General features: G+C 40.0%; 1 non-coding gene across 1 annotated transcript; it reads left to right on the forward strand.

Annotated features, from left to right (window-relative positions):
- Positions 1-17,603: 17,603 nt before the first annotated feature.
- LOC112535214 lies at positions 17,604-17,707 on the forward strand. Its single transcript, XR_003079390.1, has one exon. It is a non-coding gene; the product is annotated as a small nucleolar RNA R71 (small nucleolar RNA).
- The last annotated feature ends 1,646 nt before the right edge of the window (positions 17,708-19,353 follow it).

A 19,353-nucleotide genomic window follows, 5' to 3' on the forward strand; every position in this document is an offset into this window, starting at 1 on the left:
TTTGAACTGATGTGCAATGCTAGTGATTATACAGTTGGAGCTGTGCTTGGACAGAGGATTGGAAAGAAGTTCCAACCCATTTACTATGCTAGCAAGACTTTGACAGGAGCCCAGGAACACTACACCACCACAGAGAAGGAGTTATTGGCTGTTGTTTATGCCTTCGACAAGTTTAGATCATACCTCGTCCTCTCCAAAACCATTGTCTTCACGGACCACTCGGCGTTGAGGTACTTATTCCTGAAAAATGATGTAAAACCGAGATTGATTCGGTGGATTCTTTTGTTATAGGAATTTGATGTCAAGATCAAGGATAAAAAGGGCACAGAGAATCTGGCAGCGGACCATTTGTCAAGATTGGAAAATCTTCACTTGGATGCACTTGATGAGACGGTCATAGACGATCGATTTCCAGAAGAACATTTATATGTCACTCAGGTATACACTGATACTCCCTAGTTTTCAGATTATGCTAACTATTTGGTTGCTAGGGTTCTACCAAAGGGTATGACTTATTAGCAAAAGAAGAAATTCTTCACTGATTTGAAATACTATATTTGGGAAGATCCCTTTTTGTTTAAAGTATGTGCAGATCAGGTGATTCGCCGTTGTGTATATGGCGAAGAGACTCTCCAAATATTGAAGCATTACCATGAGGGACCCACTGGAGGTCATCATGCAAGACAAACCATCACGGAAGGAGGAAGGTGCTAGGGGCGGGATTCTATTGGCCTACGCTCTTCCAAGATGCACGGAAATTTGTTCAGGTTTGTGACCCTTGCCAGCACGCAGGTAATATCTCTTCTCGTGATGAGATGCCCCAAACTAGTGTGCAAGTCGTTGAGATTTATGACATTTGGGGCATCGACTTCATGGGATCCTTTCCCTCTTCATATGGTAATAAGTACATTCTGGTTGCTATTGAATATTTCTCTAAGTGGCCTGAAGCTCAGGCTGTAGCCACTGATGATGCCAGGGTTGTCTGCAGATTCCATAAGCGATTGTTTGCTAGGTTTGGCATACCTAGGGCGCTTATTAGTGATAGAGGAACACATTTCTACAACGCCCAATTAGAGAAAGTACTTAAGCGGTACGGAGTTACTCATCGATTCTCTACTCCCTATCACCCCTAGACTAGTGGGCAGGTTGAGGTAACTAATAGGAGTACTAAACGTATTTTAGAGAGAACTGTTAGTACCAGTAGGAAGGACTGGACCCTTAAGTTAGATGATGCATTATGGGCATTTAGGACTGCTTTTACGACATCTATAGGTTTTACGCCCTATCGCCTTGTTTATGGAAAGTCATGTCATTTGCCTGTTGAGTTAGAGCATAAGGCACTTTGGGCCCTTAGAACTTGTAACTTTGATATTGATTCTGCAGGTAAGGAGCGACAATGGCAGCTAAGTGAGCTAGATGAGTGGTGCCAGCGGGCGTACGAAAACTCCTTAACTTACAAAGCAAGGAATAAGAAATGGCATGATCAAAGGATTCGTGAGCCTAAGGAGTTTCAGGTTGGGGATCCAGTGTTGCTTTACAACTCTCGCCTTCGTCTGTTTCCCAGAAAGCTGCAGACTCGTTGGTCTGGACCATTTCAGATCAGACAAGTCTTTCCATATGGAGTGGTAGAGTTGCATCATCCAGAGAAGGGAGACTTCAAAGTGAACGGCCATCGGCTAAAGCGATACTATTGTAACTCGTTGATTAGTGAGCAACGAGTTGACCTGGCTTTGTATGCACAGGAAGGGTGATCCGAATGAGTCAAGCTTAAGACTCTGCTAAATAAATAAATAAATAAATAAATAAGCACTTCTATACATTCGACTTGGATTATACTTTCATGTTTTTAATTAGTTGTGATTGTTTCATCACAGTTTCCGTGGCCATCACGGGCTACAACACCAGGCCGTGCTGAGGAGCACGTCCAGAGTCAAGCCCGTGTTGAAGGATAGAGAATAAATGGTCATGGCTTCCAAAGGCATCACGGGATACAACCCCATGCCGTCTTGGGTCAAGACTACCGCAATAGTGCACGCCTGCCTAAGGTGCATCCTGGAAGGCTAAAGGCTCGACGGTCGAGTCCATACCGTGCTAGTCAGCACGGCCTTACCCTCACCCGTGCCGACCACGTGCCTATAAGAAGGGCACTTTCCTCAGCGAACTCAGGTAAGTCTCTTCATTTGTTGCTTTATTTTTTTTTTTAATTTAATTATGATTTGACTTCTATTTTATACATATACTTTTGTTAGGACATGCTAGGATATCTTGGTGGTTTATATTGTAACCATATGACCTTGGTTAGGTTAATTTACATTAGTTGTTGTGTTTGTGGTGTAGTCAGTTATCAAAATGATAAGTGTGGGGTTTTGGTGGAAATAAAATGTGCCTACAGCATGCAAAGCATGAACAATGTTTAGACTTAAATTGCAATTGCTGGTTCACGATAAATTAGATTGGCATGTATCGGCTTATTAGTTTATACAAGTTTTTGGTTAGTCGAATTATAATCATAATGCTGTTGATTAGGTAGATTATTTCTTTCATTAACTTGAATTCTTACAAAAAAAAAGCTAATAATTCGTTGCATTAGGTGATATGACGGACCGCGATAAATCTCGTAGAAAGCAACTGAAACGCGTCGCTACCAAATAAGCGATCGCGTGGTGAAGGAACGCGTCTTCCTCCACAAAGCACGGAACCGGCACCGACTTCCACCTCCACCCTAAAGAAATAGTCCGAGCCTCGGAAAGCACTGCTGTGAACCCATCCACACTGGCCGTCATCCATTGTGGACATTCCCTAATGCAGACAATGAAAGTAGATTCCAAGTCATGAGATGGAAGCAAGTGATGGCGGGCCGTTGCATAGACTTCACATCCCACAGAGAGTGGGATTGGCTCAAGATGTGCACACCGCTGTTTGAGACTCTCTGGTATGCGAGATTTTTGACATCATTGAGCCAACCTACCGTGAGCTTACGATCGAGTTCCTCGGCACCTTCTTTCTGCGACGGATCCTGGCGGCATCGGCTGATGCAATTTATTTCAGCCTTAGGGAAGGGAGTTCTCGATGTCGGTCCCACAATTTGGCATGCATTTGGGATTATGGACTGAACAAGAAATCTCGGGAGGAGTATCGGGGATGTCTCTACATCCACCCAATTTCATATGACACCATGTGGGACTCATTGGTAATGAGGCTTGAAACATACTACCCAAGCGGGTTTAAGGCATCTAACCTCTGGGACCATCTCCGCTACATTCATACCCTTCTAGCTTACACCATTACAAGCTTAGGGGAGTTTTGGGGCGATAACACGGTGATGTCTTTATTCTCCGGGCTATGCAACATCGGAAGAAGCTAGACTTGGGATATTTATTGGCTCGCCAAGTCCATTCATTTATAGTAGACACCCAGAAGAAGATGCATTGTTGTTTCGGTCCGTATGTGACTAGGTTAGCTAACAGACTGGATGTATTGGACGACTGTCTCGGAGCTTCGAATATTGGTGACATGACACCACTAGGGATCGGACAGGATGATCAACATGCGGATGATCACGGCCACTAGACATCCACATGGTATTGAATATAGGCTCGTGAGCACAATAGTCGGGGAGGCTGAGAGGCAACAGGCTAGAGGAGCCCAACATCCGTCGGCCGAGATTCCGAATGTTAGGATTCCTAACCCAGCTAGAGTGTTTATGCCCTCATCTGGAGCCTCATCCTCTCATTCGGTAGGGACATCGAGCATTCAGATTAGTGCTATGGCCGACCGTCTAGATCTAGTCTGCGATCTACAGCAGTGATATCGAGTTTGTGCGGTTTCAAGAAGAAGCGAAGGCGCAGTTTGGCGATTTGAGCAGATTGTGCTTCAATAGCTCATGAGTGGTTTAGAAGGTAGGCCACCAGACGGACTTCATAGTAGTGCAGATTCAAAGATGGCGGTAGACTGGAGCACAAAATCAGCGGCTCATTGATGATATGGAGTTCGATTTGGCAACATCGGACCCTGATCCACCACCGCCCCCTTCCTCAGCAAATTTCCCTGCCCCCCAACTTCCAGCAGATCCAACCAATGAGGATACACCATCAGCAGACTCCTAGCGAGACAAAATTTTGTGATATTTTCCTTTTTCCTTTTTCTTTATTTTTTTTATTATTATCTCCTTTTACTTTCTCGCTTGTAGCATGCTTAATTTTTTGTTATTTCCTTGCATTTGTCTGTTTATGTTAAGTAGAACACTATGCCTTTTAAGTTAAAAAAAAAAAAAAAAGCATGACCTTTCAGAACCATAATATGTGAATCATATGCTTGCTCGGTCTTAATCTCTCAACACCGTGGATGTTGTTATACTAAATGGGTAGGTATCTACCGATGTTATGCCTATCTTGAGTTTTGTTTTAATTAAGTAGTTGATGACTTTTTCTCCTTTGAATGGATTCCTTTATAGCTTTTATCGAACCTTGTTGGGAAGAAGGCAATGAACAAATCTCTTAATTACAATCCAGCCAGGTAAAACTGGTATTTTTCCTTAAATTCTTCCATTTTACTTTATCTTAGATATAGAACACTGTTAATATTGTTGCTTATTATTGTGATTGACTGTTTAAACTTTGGTTTGAGAATTCATGCAATTTTAACCCACTCAAATGGTGAGATTTTGAGCTAATTGGTGCATCACTATTATGCTCCCTTTTCTTTCATTAGTGAGCATTGTACAAAATCTCTGTTTCTGGAACTTGCTTTACGATATCTTTTGAGATTACATGAATCGTCAATAATCGTGAGATGATTTGGGCACTTAGGATTTCCACAATTTGGTCAAAAAGCCTAACCCTGTTTTTCCCTTAGTGAACCAATTTTGAGCCTTAGCCTTTCCTTTCGTGATAATAATAACAGTGACACTCATTTTATCACTTCTATTCATTTGACCATTCTTTCTACCATTGTTGCTGGAAATTATGTAAGTTTATGCTGCATTTTATTTTGGATCAATCTGCAATCATATATTTCACTAAGTTGCTAGATTTTTCATAGATGCTCCCTTCAATTAAAAAAAAAAATATTGATATTCAGTCTTATTGTATGTGTCAATAACCAACAGCCCCTACATAAGCTATTGTAATATATATACATAGTATATATATATTCAATAAATAAAAAACAAAAAGAGTATTAATTTAGTTCATTTTGAGCATCATCTTATTTTTAGAGCAACTTAGTGTTCATTTTGGTACAACACTTGATCCTTCGTTACTTTCTTGCATTACTTGCTTAACTTCCAGCAACTTGTAGCCTACTTTCCATATTTATACATACCCTACCTTAACCCCATTACAACCTGGCTCAAGACCCTTTGATCATGATTATTGATTATTTCATAGTAGTGGATATTGGATCTATAAGCAAGCCTATGGTAAGCACTTTTTCTGTATTTTTGCGTTGAGAGCCTGGCGATCTTCTTTCACCTATATACACTTGTGTGTTTTGAGTGACATCTTGTGAGGCATGGTTCTCAATTTCTCAATTTAGATGGTTTATCATTTTAACTTTAGCAACTTTATTAAGTTTGTTCTCTCTTTTAAGGATTTAGTGATTTGGGGATTTTGGGAAAAATCATTATGGAGTTTTGAAATTTGTTTTGAGCTAACCTCCTGCAATGCATTTGATTGAATTATTTGGTATCTGTTTGAGGAGTGAGTTGTTGATTGCTTGAGGACAAGCAAAAGTTTAAGTGTGCGGTAATTTGATAAGCATCATACTACACATGTTTTCATGCCCGACTGTTTACATTTTTATGCATGATTATCCCGTTTTATACTACAATCACCTGTCTTTTGTTTCCTTTCTCGTTTCAGTTCATTTTCGAAGGACACCATCAATAATCGAGGGAAATACGTGTGATTACAGACTAAAATCCATCAAATTTGGTGAGAACTAGCACCCCGAGGGTTGAGCACGGCTGGACTCGGCCAGGCTATCCCATTGTGCCATTTCGGCCACGACTTAGCCACCACGGCCTCCGGCCGCGACTGTGGTGGCTCAACCGGCTTGGGCACGGCTTGGAAGAGTCAAGGCCTGGACTCGTGGTCTTTGAATCATCCTGACCTTGACTCCGGCCATGCTGAATCAACTATATAGGCAATTTTGAGTTCTTTTGGAGAGGAGACGATTTTTGGACTTAATTTTAAAGACACACACTTAATCAACTATTTTCCTATACCTCAATTGTAGACCTTGAGAGATCAAAAATTCATCAATTGAATGAGGGATTTCACTTGTTCCAACATCGAATTGAAGATCAAGACAAACTTTGGGAGCATTCAAGAGGCAACTAGGGTTTGAGATTTTGAATTTGCAATTTTAGGGTTTCTCATTCAGCTTGAAAGAGAAGGGTGTACATGCCTTTAATTTGTTTTTCTTTATTTTGTTCCATAATTGCTTTAACCATGAACATGAGTAGCTAGATCTTTTGAATTCATTAGGGTTGTTTTGAGACGTTGGATTAATTGTTTATTAGGTTGTTTCTTGACATTGAGAAATGCTTGTTACAACTGGACATTGAATAGTAAGGACTGGTAGTTAAACTTAGAGATAAGGTTGATTTACTCGCCGGATGAAGAACTAATAACTCTTAATAGTTTTAAATCATACTTAATGCTAATCTGTAGTAATCTGATAGGAAGAGATTCCATTAGGTTAGTGCAGGTTTAGGAATCCGGTAAGCTCGAGAGAGGAACCGGGATTCAATTCAGGATTTAGGCACGGGTAAGCAAGATCGGCAATCCATACAATCCATTTTTAGAATTCCATCACTTAGGTTCCCTTTTGGGTTTGTTTCTCTCTTTGCAATTATCTTTTGATTGTCCGTTGTTCTTCATTTACTTATTTGCACTCATAACCATTGGTAGTGCGTTAGAACTTTCACACCCTATTTCGGACTAGATAACATAGCAAGCGGTAGTAACTCTAGGTTCACCCGATCTCAGGGATCGACCTTGATACTCACTAGTGCTAGGCTGCATCGGTAGGTTCACTGCCTTAGGTGTAGGTTGCATAAAGAGCCCATCAAGTTTTTGAAGGCAGTGAACCTACCGATGCAGCCTAGCACTAGTGAGTATTAAGGTCTTATCCTTGGAGATCGGGTGAACCTAGAGTTACTACTGTTTGCTATGTTATCTAGTCTGAAATAGGGTGTGAAAGTTCTAACGTACCATCAACAAAGGTGAACCCTAATGGATTCAAAAGATCTAGCTACTCATGTTCATGGTTAAAGCAATTAGGGAACAAAATAAGGAGAAACAAATTAAAGGCATGTACACCCTTCTCTTTCAAGCTGAATGAGAAACTCTAAAATTGCAAATTCAAAATCTCAAACCCTAGTTGCCTCTTGAATGCTCCCAAAGTTTGTCTTGATCTTCAATTTGATGTTGGAACAAGTGAAATCCCTCCTTCAATTGATGAATTTTTGATCTCTCAAGGTCTACAGTTGAGGTATTGGAAAATAATTGATTAAGTGTGTGTCTTGGAATTGAGTCTAAAAATCGTCTCCTCTCCAAAAGAACTCAAAATTGCCTATATAGTTGATTCAGTAGGGCCGAGTCCAGTGGATGATTCAAAGACTGCGGTAGAGTTTGTTGTGCTAACTCCTTCCAAGCCGCGGTCACTTGAGCCACCACAAAGGGAGGCGTCTTGAGGCCGCTACGTCGGTGTCAAATGGCACAATTGGGGATAGCCTTCAGACCAGCACGGCCGGAGTCCAGGGCCGTGCTCAACCCTCGGGGTGCTAGTTCTCACCCAATTTGATGGATTTTGGTCCGTAATCACACGTATTTCCCTCGATTATTTATAGTGTCCTTCGAAAATGACCTGAAACAAGAAAGGAAACAAAAGACAGTGATTCTAGCATAAAACGGGATAATCATGCATAAAAATATAAACGGTCGGGCATGAAAACATGTGTAGTATGATGCTTATCAAATTACCCCACACTTAAACTTTTGCTTGTCCTCAAGCAATCAACAACTCACTCTCAAACGATACCAAATAACTCAATCAAATGCATTGCGGAGGTTAGCTCAAACAAATTTCAAAACTCCATAATGATTTTCCCAAAATCCCCAAATCACTAAATCCTTAAGAGAGAGAACAAACTTAATAAAGTTGCTAAAGTTAAAATGATAAACCATCTAAATTGAGAAATTGAGAACCATGCCTCACAAGATGTCACTCAAAACACACAAGTGTATATAGGTGAAAGAAGATCGCCAGGGCTCTCAACGCAAAATACGTAAAAGTGCTTACCATAGGCTTGCTTATAGATCCAATATCCACTACTATGAAATAATCAATAATCATGATCAAAGGGTCTTGAGCCAGGTTGTAATGGGGTTAAGGTAGGGTATGTATAAATATGGAAAGTAGGCTACAAGTTGCTGGAAGTTAAGCAAGTAATGCAAGAAAGTAACGAAGGATCAAGTGTTGTACCAAAATGAACACTAAGTTGCTCTAAAAATAAGATGATGCTCAAAATGAACTAAATTAATACTCTTTTTATTTTTTTTATTGAATATATATATACTATGTATATATATTACAACAGCTTATGTAGGGGTTGTTGGTTATTGACACATACAATAAGACTGAATATCAATTTGTCAAATTTAGAGGAGCTTATGATGAAGTTTGTGACGTCTACAGAGATGAGATTCCAGCAAACTAATAGTGTACTTAGGAACCAGCAGGCCTCGATTCAGAACTTGGAGACCCAGATTGGCCAAATCTCTAAGATGTTGTCTAAGAGGCGAAGGAGCGCTCAAAGACACCGAGTCTAACTTGGGGAGCACGTGAACGCCATCACTTTGCATTCAGGTAAGTTAGTTTCAGCTCCTTCTAAGCCTGTTTTTGATGACGCCACTATTGATGTGCAGGTTGAGGCGAGTAGTAAGGATAGGGAACCTGAGGGACAAAAGGTGAAATCAATTCCAGTCAGGGAATATTAACCTAAGATTCCTTATCCTACTAGAGCTAAACAAGCAGAGGCAAAAGAGCAGTTCAGTAAGTTTTTAGATATTTTTAGACAACTGCATATTAACTTGCCTTCTATTGATGCATTGGAGCAAATGCCGAAGTATGCTAAGTTCTTAAAGGACATACTTAGTAGAAAAAGGAAGCTGGAGGAGGTCGCCTATGTTCAGCTTAACGAGAAGTGCTCAGCTGTGTTTCAGAGCAAGTTGCCAGAGAAACGTCACGATCCAGGGAGTTTCACTATTCCCTGCACTTTAGGTAATTTGTGTGTTGATGATGCACTAGCTGATTTGGGGGCTAGCATAAATGTCATGCCCACTAATTTGTTCAATAAGCTAGGTTTGGGGGAGGCAAAATCCACTAGGATGTGCATTCAATTAGTGGCCGACTGCCTGCTAAGCTTCCTAGGGAATTGTGGAAAATGTGCTAGTTAAGGTAGATAAGTTCATATTTCCTGTGGACTTTGTGGTTTTGGATATGGACAATGAGCATGGTGTACCATTAGTTTTGGGGAGACCTTTCCTTGCCACAGCTAGAGCTAAAATAGACGTATTTGAGGGGAACTTAGAACTTAATCTAGGGGATGACTGTGTCACTTTTAGTTTACCCTCATTTGATAGTTCTTCCACTGACCATGTTCATGCCATTTGTAGTATTGATGGAATTGATCTTGCATGTAATACACAACCACAAGATGTACAAATGGATGATGCTATACATGTTTCTTCCCCTATTAGTATGTGTTATTCATCCGGAAAAAATAACTCGTATTAATATGAGACTTTGTGCTATGATAGACCCGAGAAGGGTAGTTGCAAGTTTATTTTTGACAGGTCACTTAGCTGGAATTCAGAGTGGATGAATGGACATCCTAAATCGGTCCAGAGAGTGCCTCCTTGGTCATCTACCGCACATATCGGACCTTCTCATTGCGCTTACATGCCTCGAGCCCCAACTTACATTGAGCCTACCTTCTTAATTTGCCCGCGATGCAAGAATGCTGATGTAGATTCCAGCTAGATGACTCGAACAAAAAGAAGCGCCTTCGGGAGGCATTCCCGAATCCTTTTTTTTATTAGTTGTAATTATTTTATTATTTTCCTTTGACTTTATTATAGTTGCTCAATAGTAATTAGGGTTTTTGATTTTATTCGGACTTATGTAATCGGTGAGGACAGACTCTTCCGTTTGACCATATTTACTTGTTTTATGATCTAATTACGTGCGTATATGTGTCAAATACAGGTAGGGAGTAAGGCGACTCGAGATGGCAAAGGAAAGCCTAGAAATACCCCATTTAACCACGGTTTCCGTGGCCATCACGGGCTACAACCCCAGGCCGTGCTCCTCACCACAGCTGGAGTCAAGCCCGTGATGAAAGATAAAGAATAAGTGGTCATGGCTTCCGAAGGCATCACAGGATACAACCGCAGGCCGTGGTCATGAGCACGACCGTGCCACTGCCCATGCCAAGGTGCTCACAAGAAGGCTGATGGCTCAAAGACAGCCGAGTCCTGCTGCGGCCGGGTCGACCACTGACCTTACCCTCACCCGTGCTGACCCCGTGCCTATAAGAAGGGGAGCCCTCCAAAAATTTCGCTTCCCTTTTGTTTTTTGTGCGGTTTCAAGAAGAGATGAAGGCACAGTTTGTCAGTTTGAACAGTATGCTTCAGCAGCTCATGAGTGGATTAGAAAGGCAGGCCACCCAGACAGACTTCATAGTAGAGCAGATTCAAAAAGATGGTGATCGAGCACAAAATTAGCGGCTCATTGATGATATGGAGTTCGATCTAGCAACATGCTTCCCGGACCCTGATCCACCACCGCCCCCTTCCTCAGCAAATTTCCCTGGCCCCCATCTTCCAGCAGATCCAACCAGTGAGGATACACCATCAGCAGACTCCTAGTGAAAAAACATTTTGTGATATTTTTCTCTTTCCTTTTTCTTTTTATTTTCTTTCAGTTTATTATCTCCTTTTACTTTCTTGCTTGTAGCATGCTTAATTTTATGTTATTTCCTTGCAATTGTCTTTTTATGTTAAGTAGAATACTATTCCTTTCTAATTATAAAAAAAAATCAGCATGATTTTTAATAACCATGATGTGTGAATCATATGCTTGCTCAGTTTTAATCTCTCTAACACTGTGGACAGTGTTATACTCAAGTGTGGGGTAGGTACCTACCGATGTTGTGACTATCTTGAGTTTTGTTTCAATTAAGTAGTTGATGACTTTTTCTCCTTTGAATGGATTCCCTTATATTATCGAACCTTGTTGGAAGAAGGCAATGAACGAATCTCTTAATTATAATCCAGCCAGGTAAAACTGGTGTTTTTCCTTAATTCTTACATTTTACTTTATCTTAGATATAGAACACTGTTAATATTGCTGCTTATTATTTTGATTGACTGTTTAAACTTTGGTTTGAGAATTCATACAATTTTAACCCACTCAAATGGTGAGATTTTGAGCCAATTTGTGCATCATTATTTTTATGCTCCCTTTTATTTCATTAGTGAGCATTATACAGAATCTCTATTTGTAGAACTTGCTTTACGATGTTTTTTGAGATTACATGAATTATCGATAATCGTGAGATGATTTGGGCACTTAGGATTTACATAATTTGGCCAAAAGCCTAACCCTGTTTTTCCCTTAGTCAACCAATTTTGAGCCTTAGCCTTTCCTTTCGTGATAATAATAACAGTGACACTGATTTTATCACTTCTATTCATTTTACCATTCTTTCTACCATTGTTGCTGGAAATTATGTAAGTTTATGCTGCATTTCATTTTGGATCAATCTGCATTCATATATTTCACTAAGTTGCTAGATTTTTCATAGATGATCCTTTCAATTCAAAAAAAAAAAGAAAGAAAAAAAAGAAAAAAAAGAGTATTAATTTAGTTCATTTCGAGCATCATCTTATTTTTAAAGCAACTTAGTGTTCATTTTGGTACAGCACTTGATCCTTCGTTACTTTCTTGCATTACCTGCTTAATTTCTAGCAACTTATAGCCTACTTTCCATATTTATCCGTACCCTATCTTATCCCCATTACAACCTGGCTCAAGACCCTTTGATCATGATTATTGATTATTTCGTAGTAGTCGAGATTGGATCTATAAGCAAGCCTATGGTAAGCACTTTTTCTGTATTTTTGCATTGAGAGCTTCGCGATCTTCTTTCACCTATATACACTTGTGGGTTTGGAGTGACATCTTGTGACGCATGGTTCTCAATTTCTCAATTTAGATGGTTTATCATTTTAACTTTAGCAACTTTATTAAGTTTGTTCTCTCTCTTAAGGATTTAGTCATTTGGGGATGTTGGGGAAAATCATTATGGAGTTTTGAAATTTCTTTTGAGCTAACCTCCTGCAATTCATTTGATTGAGTTATTTGGTATCTGTTTGAGGAGTGAGTTGTTGATTGCTTGAGGACAAACAAAAGTTTAAGTATGGGGTAATTTGATAAGCATCATACTACACATGTTTTCATGCCCGATTGTTTACATTTTTATGCATGATTATCCCATTTTATGCTAGAATCACCTGTCTTTTATTTCCTTTCTCGTTTCAGGTCATTTTCGAAGGACACCATCAATAATCGAGGGAAATACGTATGATTACGGACCAAAATCCATCAAATTGGGCGAGGACTAGCACCCCAAGGGTTGAGCATGGCCTGGACTCCAACTGTGCTGAATTGCCAAGAAGCTATCCCCAATTGTGCCATTTCAGCACGGCTTCCGAAGCCACCACGGCCTCCAACATGGCCTGTGGTGGCTCAGCACCGGCTTGGGCACGACTTGGAAGGAGTCGGCTGATAGACTCCACAGTTCAAGCACGGACTCGGCCGTCTGTGAATCATCACAGCCTGGACTCCGGCCTTGTTGAATCAATTATGTAGGCAATTTTGAGTTCTTTTGGAAAAGACACGAATTTTGGACTCAATTCCAAGACACACATTTAATCAATTGTTTCCTATACCTCAATTGTAGACCTTGAGAGATCAAATTCATCAATTGAAGGAGGGATTTCACTTGTTGCAACATTGATTGAAGATCAAGACAAACTTTGGGAGCATTCAATAAGCAACTAGGGTTTGTGATTTCGAATTTGCAAATTTAGGGTTTCTCATTCAACTTGAAAGAGAAGGTGTATATGTCTTTAATTTTCTTTTCCTTATTTTGTTCCTTAAGTGCTTTAACCATGAACATGAGTAGCTAGATCTTTTGAACCCATTGGGGTTCACCTTTGTTGATGGATTATGCTTAATTGTTAGATTTGTAATTGTCATTCTTGCAATCTTCTTGCTATTTAGTAATAAAAGTTTGATTCAGTTAATTTGAGACGTTGAATTAATTGTTTGTGGGTTATTTCTTGACATTGAGAAATGCTTGTTACAACTGGACATTGAATAGTAAGAATTGGTAGTTAACACCTAGAGATAAGGTTGATTTACTCGCCGGATTAAGAATTAATAACTCTTAATAGTTTTAAATCATGCTTAATGCTAATCTCTAGTAATCCGATAGGAAGAGATTCCATTAGGTTAGTGCATGTTTAGGAACTCAGTAAGCTCGAGAGAGGAACCGGGTTCAATTCAGGATTTAGGAACGGGTAAGCAAGATCGGCAATCCATAAAATCCATCTTTAGAATTCCATCACTTAGGCCCTCTTTTGGGTTTGTTTCTCTCTTTGCAATTGTTTTCTTTGATTGTTCATTGTCCTTCATTTACTTATTTGCACTCATAACCATTAGCTGGTAACGTTAGAACTTTCACACCCTATTTCAGACCAGATAACATAGCAAACAGTAGTAACTCTAGGTTCACCCAATCTCCAGGGATACGACCTTAATACTCACTAGTGCTAGGCTACATCGGTAGGTTCACTGCCTTAGGTGTAGGTTGCATAAATAGACCATATATAAACATGAGTGTTGAGTGAAAGCGCGTGTAAGCGACAATCATAGGAATCAATCCATTACTTGGACAAATGCAAAGAATATAAATTAGCTGATCGAGTATTGATAGCAATGTGATGAAATTAAATTAATTGATCAAGTATCAATACCATTCGCGGATGAATCTTATGGAGGAAAGAGGGAACGACGAGAATTGAGGCACGCCCAAATATTTTGATTCAGGATTTAGACTATTGGGATCTCCATCATTCCTTGTTCCTCTAGGCACGAGGACTCCTTATGACACAAGGATTAGCATAAGGAATCATGAGAATGCAATTGACAAGCTTGACTAATGGCATTGATGCTTTGCTTGATGATCAAGCGGGACGAGACATAAATCCATGCTCGTAAGGCAGAAATCAATTTGTTCTCGATTAATCCAAGCGTAATACAAGCAGGTACACGACTGTTTTGATGTTTAGGAACGGACTTGACGAGCAAACAAATACCCCATGTCAAGCTTCTTAGGTGTTGCATAACCTAGAGAATGAATACATCGATTTGTGTCACCACTCCAAAACTATCTCCTCGGCCTATAATAGTGTACACTAGAAGTGTGTGAAGATAGCGGAGATGATCCGAAAGGCTAGACGCGTTAGACCTGTTGGGATAGTACGGTTCTGGCCTAAGTATTATTGAATCCCACATGGCGTCAGACGAGATGGGGTGGACGTAGATGCATCCCTGATACTCCTCGCCTGAGATCTCCTAATCAATCTATAAACCTAAGTGCATCCCAAACTGCGGAACTGACATTGAGAAATCCCTTCCTCCAAGTCTGAAGTAAACTGCATCAGGCTGATGCCAGTTTGTTATCTGTTGTTGTAGGAAGAAGGTGCTTAGAAATTCAATGGTGAGCTCGCGGTAGGTAGGCTCAATAATGTCGAAGAAGCGTGCGTAAGGCAGTGTGTCAAATAGCGCATTAACATCCTGAGCCAATCCAACTCTCTCCAGGGATACAAAGTCAATGCATCGTCCGGCCATTACTTGCTTCCATCTCATGACTTGGAAGTGGCTCTTGTTATTAGCATATAGTTGGGTATTACAAAAATGGGTCCCCCTGTCACTAATCAATGCTTTAGGTGTACCAAACCTAGCAAATAATTTCTTGAGGAACCTAGCAACTACCCTGGCATCATCAGTGGGGAAGGCTTGTGCCTCTGGCCACTTAGAAAAATACTCAACAACCACAAGTATATACTTATTTTCATAAGAAGAAGGAAAGGGTCCCATGAAGTTGATGCCCCAAACATCAAAAATCTCAACAACTTGTATACTAGTCTGGGGCATCTCATCACGGGAAGAGATATTACCAGACCGCTAGCATGCATCGCAAACCTAGACAAAGGTTCTCGCATCCTGAAAGATTGTAGGCCAGTAGAATCCCGCATCTAACACCTTCCTAGCCGTATGATTGGCCGCCTGATGGCCTCTAGTTGGTCCCTCATGGCAATGCTTAAGGATTTGAATATTTCCTCCACATACACACATCGCCAAATCACTTAATATGCACAAACACGAAACAAAAAGGGTCTTCCCAAATGTAGTATTTCAAGTCAACAAAGAATTTCTTCTTTTGCTAATATGTCATATCCTTTGGTAGGACCCTCGCAACTAAATAATTCACATAATCTGAAAACCAATGGGAATCAGTATATACCTGCAATGAACACAAATGCTCATCAGGGAAACTATCATCAGTGGCCCTCTCATCAAGTGCCGCCAAGCTCGAGTTCTCCAATCTCGATAAGTGATCTACTGCTAAGTTCTCAGTGCCTTTTTTATCCTTGATTTCTATATCAAACTCCTACAAGAGTAGAATCCATCTAATCAGTCTTGGTTTAGCATCATTTTTTTCAAACAAGTACCTCAATGTCGAATGGTCCATATAGACGATGGTCTTCAATAGCACAAGGTATGAACAGAACTTATCGAAGGCAGAAACCACAGCTAACAGTTCCTTCCCAGTGGTGGTATAGCGCTCTTGGGCATTTGTCAACATCTTGCTAGCATAATAGATAGGTTGGAACTTCTTCTCAACCCGCTGTCCAAGAATAGCTCCAACTGCATAGTCACTAACATCGCACATGAGTTCAATGGGCAGCCCCCAATCCGGTGAAACCATGATAGGAGCTGTGGTTAGTAAGTTTTTTAATAACTCAACAGCCTATAAGCAATCCAAATCAAACACAAAAGGTACATCCTTAACAAGCAATTGTGTAAGAGGCCTAGCTATCTTAGAAAAATCCTTAATGAATCTCCTATAAAAGCTAGCATGCCCGAGGAAACTCCTAACAGCCTTAACAGAACTAGGGGGTGGCAATTTTGATATAGTCTCCACCTTAGCTCTATCTACCTCCATCCCCTCATGTGAAATCTTGTGCCCCAACACAATACCGTCTCTCACCATAAAATGACATTTTTCCCAATTAAGAACTAAATTTGCCTCAACACATCGTGCAAGCATGCGCTCTAAATTAGAAAAACAGTGTGAGAAAGAGTTACCAAACACTGAGAAGTCATCCATGAAAACCTCCATAAACTCCTCTTGTTGCTCAATATCTCCTTCAAAAATTTTGTGTACTTCGACATCTATGAAATAGCCTCAACAAAAGGAAGGTTAATGCGCAGTTGTTTAAAAAGGTCTAGAAACTTACTGAACTGCCGGTCAACCTTTTCCTATCCTCAGCTCTCACAGGCTCTGGTTCCTTACTAGCAGGCTCATCCTGCACAACAACATCATCATTATTAGCTACAGGTAAGGAACTAGATAACTGCCTACTTGATCGCAAGGTGATAGCCTTGCAGTGCTCCCTCGGGTTAGACTTTGTAGTGCTAGGGAGTGTCCCTGGTTGTCTCTCAGCCAACATCTTAGAAATCTGGCCTATCAGGTTCTCTAAATTCTGAATGGAGGCCTAGTGATTCCTAAGTGCACTGTCCGTCGATTGGAATCTATTGTCGATAGAGGACACAAATTTCATCACCAACTCCTCGAGATTGGGCTTCTTCTCCTAAGGTGGAGGTAGTTAGGGTGGACTAGCTTGCAGTTGTGGCTGTTGCTGATGTAATCTCTAAAAGTCGGGTGGTCCCTAGGCGTTGTTATTCCTCCAACTGACGTTAGGGTGATTACACCAACCCGGATTGTATGTATTGCTATAAGGATTGTTCTACTGTCTAGGTGCATTACCCATATAGTCTACCTGTTCAAGGTCAATAGAAATAATAGAGGATGAAGAAGTGGAAGGTGAAGCAAACATACCTCCCGCATTACAGTTTGCACCGTAATACGGGCCACCACAGAACTTGTAGCTTATCTGTGCTGCATGAACCGGCATCTGAAGCTGGTCTAATTTCTTGGTCAGAAGCTCCACCTGAGCTGCCAAGGCTGCTGTGGAATCTAGCTGGTTGACCACTCCCTGCTTGACTGGCCAACTCCTAAAGGATTGCCACTAGTAGTTTTTCATAGCCATCTCCTCTATTAGATTTTGCGCCTTCTCTGGCGTCTTCTGTTCAGGGCTCCACCTACCGCAACATCTACCATATTCCTAGTAGCAAGGTTCAAACCGCTGTAGAAAGTCTAAACCTGCATCCATACTGGTAGTCTGTGGTGCGGGCAACATCAGAGCAAGTCCTTGTACTCCCATGCATCATACATGCTCTCGTCATCGAACTGCACAAAAGAAGATATATCATTGCTTGGACAAATGCAAGAAAAATTAAATTAGTTGATCGAGTACTGATATCATTCCCGAATGATCTGGGTTGAATCTTTTGGAGGAAAGAGTGAAAAATGAGAATCGAGGTACGCCCAAATATTCTGATTCAGGACTTAGACCATTGGGATCTCCATCATTCCTTGTTCCTCTCGGCACGAGGACTTATAATGGTAAAACGATTACCGTAAGGAATCATGAGAATGCAATTGACAAGCTTGACCGGTGGCATTGCTACTTTGATTGATCATCAAGCGGGACGAGATGCAAATCCACGTGCAAAAGGAAGAAATCATGTTGTTTTTTATTCATCCAAGCATAATACAAGTAGAAACGTGACCGTTTTAATGTCTGGGATGCATACAATGAAGTAATTTGGGTCGGAGTGTTATTAGGTAGGCCCACACGAATTCTCCTTATTTTTGTTATGCTTGCTTAGAGAATCTAGGACTATAGTTGACCAGTCAACTCCTCTCTCGTTCTTGATTTGACTTTAGTTTATTCATCTTTCTTTATTTATTAATTCGTATTTAGCTTCTAGTTTCTTTTTCTTACAGAATGAGGGATTCTCACTATAAAAACTGTATGCAACCGAATACTTGAGGCTAATGAGCATAGTATTTCAGTCTTCTACCTTGTGGGTGAATGGGTCATCGAATCCCTTCAAAATAAATTACTGATTTTCCTGAACTAACTTGTAGAAATAGTGAAACTAAGTCGAATCCCAAGGGAACCAATGTGAGTAGCTTCAAAGTTAAATAATAGAAATAGGGGGTTTTGAATGATTGAACTAAAATTATAAATAAATAAGAAAATAATAACCAAGGGAACCAATGTGAATAGCTTCTCAAATTTAAACAAAAAAAATAGGGGGTTTTGAATGATTGAACTAAAATTATAAATAAACAAGAAAATAATAACAATTGAATATTAAAGTAAATAAAAAATCAATCTGACCAAACTTCCTATTCAAGAGTGCAAATTCCATCCAATTGTAATTCTGATCATAGGCTTAAATATCAATTTTTCTATTCAAGTACTTAGTCTACTTATTCGAAAAAGCCACAACAAGTGTAAATTCTTCTAATATAATTGCCTCAAACCTAGCATCCAAATGAAAACTTACCATTAGTCAACTAGCATGATAGCGTTCCATATCAACTCAATGATAGCATTAAGAATAATGAGAATGACTAAACCAACATTAATTAATCGAGATAACTGCAATTGAATTAATCTTGTTCCTTTATTTCCCTAGAGCCTATCATGTAAGCTATGTAATTTGGAAAGACCACAATCACACACACATGAGAAAGCTCCTTGCTACTTGTATCAATCGTTCATGACAATTACGGATCACAAACTCAAGGATAGCAATAGAAAAATCAATATCAAGTTAATTCGTCAGTTCAATCAATATCAAAAATTCGTAATCGATAAAAACAAGAAATAAAGAATACTTGAATTAAAGAAGAAATTTTGTTTAACCACAAAGCCTCACAAAATCACAATTGGAATTTAGTCACTCTTGAATTAGAAATTAAAAGCTTAGCCACACATAGTGGGGTAAAAATTCACAAGAGTTGTAGGGAATAAAAGAAGAAAAATAATAATATATCAAAGCTATGTCTCCCCC

Source organism: Ricinus communis, chromosome 2 (genome assembly GCF_019578655.1).
Source record: "Ricinus communis isolate WT05 ecotype wild-type chromosome 2, ASM1957865v1, whole genome shotgun sequence".
In the NCBI taxonomy this organism is placed as follows: domain Eukaryota; kingdom Viridiplantae; phylum Streptophyta; class Magnoliopsida; order Malpighiales; family Euphorbiaceae; genus Ricinus; species Ricinus communis.